We start from the raw sequence: 5,995 nt of genomic DNA, 5'->3' as shown, positions 1-5,995 counted from the left end.
TGGTGCATGATCTATCCTTTTAATGTATTGTTGAATTTGCTTTGCAATTACTTTGTTAAGGATTTTTGCATTTATGTTCACTAGTGATATTGTCCTGTAATTTGGTGATGTCTTTCCATGGTACTGGTATCAGGGTGATGCTAGCCTCATAAAATGAGTTCAGAAGCTTTCTTCCTCTGCAATTTTTTGGAATATTTTGAGAAGGATAAGCATTAACTCTTCTCAAAATATTTGATAGAATTCACCTGTGAAGCCATCTAATTCTACACTTTTTGTTTGTTGGGAGTATTTTTATTACTGATTCAATTTCATTATTGCTAATTGGTCTGTTCATGTATTCTGTTTCTTCCTGGTTCAGTCTTAAAAGATTATACATTTCTAGGAATTTGTCCATTTCTTCTAGGTTGTCCATTTTATTGGTGTATAATTGTTCATAGTAATCTCTTTTAATCCTTTGTATTTCTGTGATATTGGTTGTAACTTTTCCTTTTTCATTTCTTATTTTATTGATTCAGTCCCTCTTTCTTTCTTTCTTTCTTTTTTTTTTTGATGAGTCTGGCTGAAGGTTGTCAATTTTGTTCATCTTTTCAAAGGACCAACTCTATGGTTTGTTTTTTTTATATCTTTATTGGAGTATAATTACTTTACAATGGTGTGTTAGTTTCTGCTTTATAACAAAGTGAATCAGCTATACATATACATATATCCCCATATCTCCTCCCTCTTACATCTCCCTCCCACCCTCCCTATCCCACCCCTCTAGGTGTTTCTATGGTTTTTTACATCTCTATTTCATTTATGATTTTATTTATGATTTCTTTCCTTGTACTAACTTTGGGTTTGTTTTTTTTTTTCTACAGTAAGTCCCCTACATACGAACCTTCAAGTTGCAGACTTTCAAAGATGTGAACGTGCGTTCACATGTCCAATCACGTAAGTTAGTTCACGTGTCTGGTGTACACTGTCACATGCATGCATCCTCTACAAGTGGTTGTGCTTTTGTGTACTTTAGTGTACAGTACTTTATAGAGTACAGTAGTACAGTATCTTTATTTCAAGCCCAGGATGTCTGGAAGCAAGAGTAAAAGCAGCAATGATGTAGCTGGTACTGTACTGTACTTTTCATGGTACTGTACTGTAAGATTAAATTTTTTTTTTATTTTTTGAGTTCATTTGTTATGTGTTATTTGTGAGAAAAGTATTATAAACCTATTACAGTACAGTACTATATAGCCTATTGTGTTAGTTGGGTACCTAGGCTAATTTTGTTGGACTTACAAACAAATTAGACTCATGAACGCACTCTTGGAACAGAACTCGTTCGTGTGTAGGGGACTTACTGTAGTTCGTTTAAGTGTAGGGTTAGGTTGTTTATTTGAGATTTCTCTTGTTTCCTGAGGTAGACTTGTATCACTATAAACTTCTCTCTTAGAACTGCTCTTGCTGCATCCCGTAGATTTGGATCATTGTGTTTTCATTTTCATTTATCTCCAGGTATTTGCTTACTTCTTTGATTTTTTTCAGTAATCTATTGGTTGTTTAGTAGCATATCATTTAGTCTCCACATGTTAGTGTTTTTTTCTTTCTTTTCTTTTCTTTTTTTTTTTTTTGGCTGCGCAGCTTGTGGAATCTTAGTTCCCCAACCAGGGATCAAACCCAGGCCCTCAGCAGTGAGAGCAGAGTCCTAACCAATTGACTGCCAGGGAATTCCCTACAGTTTTTTTCTTGTATTGGCATTGTGGCTGGAAAAGATGCTTGATATGATTTCAGCCTTCTTAAAGTTTACTGAGACTTGTTTTGTGGCCTAGCATATGATCTGTCCTGGAGAATGTTCCATGTATGCTTTAAAAGAATGCATATACTGCTGCTTTTGGACAGAATGTTCTATATATATCCATTAAGTTCATTTCATCTAATATGTCATTTAAGGACAGTATTTCCTTATTGATTTTCTGTCTAGATGATTTGCCCATTCATGTAAGTGGGGTGTTAAAGTCTCCTACTATTATTGTGTTACTGTCAATTTCTCCCTTTATGTCTGTTAATATTTGCATTATGTATTTAAGTGCTCCGATGTTGGGTGTGTATATATTTACAATTTGTTTTTGAAAGACTAAAATTGTCACTTGGAAATAAAGTGGGGGAGGGCACACAGAAATAGGTTGAGAACACAATGGTTGGAGAGCGAGGAGCTGTAAATACAGCAACCTACACACCACACATCTCAGAGGAACAGGCTCCCGCACACATGGACTTCATAATACCAGATGGTCTATTTGTTCACAGTTTTAAAGGGCATCTAGAATTAGCTACAGTAAGGGATAAAAAGTTGTCCGAAGAATGGGCACAGAAAGGCTATGTCTGAAGATGACCTGTCACTTGGGAGGGTGGAGCTGCTGGGCCTTCCTTTTGACCACTGTCTTGCAAAAAGTGCAGAAGGAGGAGGGGTGGCTTTAGTCATCTGCCATCATTCCTTTCACTGGGTCCTTTTGCCTTGTCTCATCCAGCTATCTCTTCATCTCTTCTTCCATCCTTTGAACGCTATCCATAGTCAGGTCAACCCACTTATTGAGCCAACAGAACAGCTGCCTGTGGAAGTTTGTAAACAGACACCTCTCTTACTTATGTATAAAGTTTTCCACTTTGTTCTGCAGGCCCCACCACTTGAACTTGACAGTAACCATTTTGTATGTATGAATGTATGGGTAGTCTTTCTGATTTACAAGTTCTTGCTTCCAGTTGGGGCTCAAGGGTTCTCAGCCTGTTTTGATAGGTTTAAATTTTGCTGGGTCTTCCTCTACCTTGAAATCCTTTCTAAATACTTGGTTTTGATCTGCAGTGTCTATATATATGGCTTCCACATGTTTTCATGCCTCAGGTTCCAGTTTATGCACATTCTCGTGGGTGCCAAGATATGGTTTGTGCCAGGTTTCAATTTTAATAAGAAAGTCTTCTTTCATGTACTCATTTGTAATAACAGTTCAGCAATAAGGGTAGGAGAGTAGGCATTCCATGCTTTTTCATGTATATTCATGGCTCCCTCTGGGGCCAGCATTTGAACAAACACGGACACTTTGCTCTGTAAGTGGTAGATATTGTGTGTTTACTGGCCTTTCTCACTGTCCTTCTCATAGGGCTCATTCACCAGGACCTCTATGCCTTTACCACCACCAGTTTCATTTTTGTTGACCTCAGCCACAGAATACAGCTACCCCACTTGATACTCTTCCACAGCCACAGGTAAGATGACTTGATACTCCTTGAGCAGCACCATGTTGCTTCACGGCTAGGCAGCTGCCCACTGCCCACCCAGCCTCCTGCCTGCTTCCCAGTGGCCACTCTCCCCATGGCCTGGCCCAGTCTGGCTGCCTGTGCACCTTCCTTGTGGTCTGCTCTGTCCCTGCCACTCTTGCTGCAATCACTGGTTGGCTTCTGCCATCGCAGCCTCGCTGTCTCCTATGTCACTGTTGGTGCTGCCCAGAGCTCCAGTTCTGCCTACAATTATTATATCTTCTTCTTGGACTGACACTTGATCATTATGTGGTATCCTTCTTTGTCTCTTGTCACAGTCTCTTTAAAATAGACTTTAAGTCTATTTTGTCTGATACAAATATCACTACCCCAGCTTTCTTTTCATTTCCATTTACCTGGAAAGCCTTTTCGCAATCTCTCACTTCCAGTCTGTGTATGTCTTTAGATCTGAAATGAGTCTCTTGTAAGGAGCTTATATATGGGCCTTGTTTTTGTATCATTTTTATACTTCTTTTTTGCTCCTTTCTTCTTTTGTTCTCTTCCCTTGTGATTTGATGACTATTTATAGTGTTATGTTTGGAATCCTTTCTTTTTTGTGTATCTATATAGATTTTTAGTTTGTACTTACCATAAGGTTTATATATAGAAATATATGTGAGTGTATAATTATTTTAAGTTGCTGATCTCTTAAGTCTGAACACCTTTTAACAACCCTGCATTTTTACTCTCCCCACCTTTACTGTTTTTGACATCCTATTTTGCATCTTTTTATTTTGTGTACCCCTTGACTACTTATTGAGAATATAGATGATTTTACTACTTCTGTCTTTTGACCTTCCTACTAGCTTTATACATGGTTGATTTACTATCTTTATTGTATATTTGCTTTTATCGATGAGATTTTTCCTCTGTAATTTTCATGTTCTAGTTGTGACCTGTTTTTTTTGCTTAGAGAGTTCCCTTTAACATTTCTTGTAAAGCTGGCTGGGTGGTGCTGAACTCTTTTAGTTTTTGCTTGTCTGTAAAACTTTTGATCTCTCCATCAAATCTGAATGAAAGCCTTGCTGGGTAGAGTATTCCTGATTGGAGGTTTTTTCTTTCGTCACATTAAAGTGGGTGGCTGTGCAGCTGGGGATCCTGGATCTAGTGTCCACCTGCTGGTAGGCAGGACAGGTTCCTGACATGGCTGGCTGCAGGGTCCTGGGTGTCCCAAAGCTGGCGCTGGCCCACTGATGAATGGGGCTCAATCTCAAGGGTGGCTGGCTGAGGGGTCCAAGGTGTCTCAGAGCTGGTGGTGTAAACCTGCTGGAGGGCAGGGCCAGGGCCCTTGGGGTCCCAAGGCTGCTGCTGGCCCACTGGTGGGTGGAGCCAGTTCCCAGGGTTTCTGGCTGCAGAGCCCTGGGGGACCAGAGCTGGTGTCAGCCACTGGTCTGTGGGGCCAGATCCTGAGCAGCTGGTTCAGGGGCCGAGGGTTTCCCAGAGTTGTCCTGCTGGTGGATAAGGCCAGGGCCCAAGGGTCTCAGGGCTGGTGCTGGGTGCTTGTAGGTAGGCTGTGTCCTGACACAGCAAGATGCAGGACTGCAGTTGTCCTGGGGCTCATGTCTACCCACTGGTGGGTAGGGCTGGGTCCTGAGGCCTCTGGCTATAGGGCCTTGGGGGTCATGAAGCTGGTGCTGGCCTGTTGGTGGGTAGGCTGGGTTCTAACATGGCAAATTGTCGTACTTTAGTGGTCCTGGGGCTGATAGCCTGTTAGTGGCCAGGGCTAGGTTCTGGGGTCTCTGGCTGCAGGGTCCTGGGGGGTCCCAGGGTTGGTGCCAACCCTCTAGCAGGTGGAGTCTGGGCCCAGGCTGTCCTGGAGCTATTGCCTGCCCACTGGTGTGTAGAGTTGGGTCCTAAGGTCTCTGGCTGCAAGGCCCTGGGTGTACCAGAGTTGGTGTTATGCCCACTGCTGAGCAAAGCCAGGTCTCAACAACTAGCTGTTGGGCCTTGGGGCTCCGAGGCTAGTTCTGGTGCACTGATGGGTGGGACCAGATCCTGGGCCCTCTGGTGGGCAGGGTCAGGTACCAGGGAAGCTGGGGGCTTAGGGGTTCCTAAGGCAGCCAATCTGCTAGTGGGTGAGGCTGTGCCCCTGCCTGGCTAACTGCTTGGCCTCAGGCATCCCAGTACTTGTGCCAACATGCTGAGGATCAGGGCTGGGTCCCAGCACTAATACGCTAGGAGGACTCAAAAATGGCACTTGTGGGCTTCCTTGCTGGTGCAGTGGTTGAGAGTGCCTGCCGATGCAGGGGACGTGGGTTCGTACCCCGGTCCGGGAAGATCCCACATGCCACGCAGCGGCTAGGCCCGTGAGCCGTGGCCGCTGAGGCTGCGTGTCCGGAGCCTGTGCTCCGCAACAGGAGAGGCCACAACAGTGAGAGGCCCGCGTACTGCAAAAATAAAAAAAATGGCACTTGTCAGCACCAGTGTCCTCGTGGTAGAACACATTCCCCATAATGGCTGCTACCAGTGTGTGTGTCCCCATAGTGAGCTCCAGTTGCTTCCTGTCTCTCTGGGAGGCTCTCCAAGATCAGCAGGTGTGTCTGACCCAGGCACCTTTCAAATTACTGCTTCTGCTCTGAATCTTGGAGCGTGTGAGATTTTGTGTGTACCCTTAAAGAGTGGACTCTCTATTTCCTACAGCCCTTTGGCTCTTCCAAAAGTAAGCACCACTGGCTTTCAAAGCCAAACGTTCTGGGGGCTTATC

The 5,995-nt window shown here is 43.7% G+C and overlaps 1 pseudogene; it reads right to left on the bottom strand.

Moving 5' to 3' along the window:
* Positions 1 to 2,255: 2,255 nt before the first annotated feature.
* On the bottom strand, positions 2,256 to 3,274 carry LOC116751814 (annotated as a pseudogene).
* Positions 3,275 to 5,995: the final 2,721 nt, after the last annotated feature.

This window comes from Phocoena sinus, chromosome 3 (assembly GCF_008692025.1).
Source record: "Phocoena sinus isolate mPhoSin1 chromosome 3, mPhoSin1.pri, whole genome shotgun sequence".
NCBI lineage: Eukaryota > Metazoa > Chordata > Mammalia > Artiodactyla > Phocoenidae > Phocoena > Phocoena sinus.
Note: the sequence above shows the minus strand (reverse complement) of the source record. Positions and strands in the feature narration are given on the sequence as shown.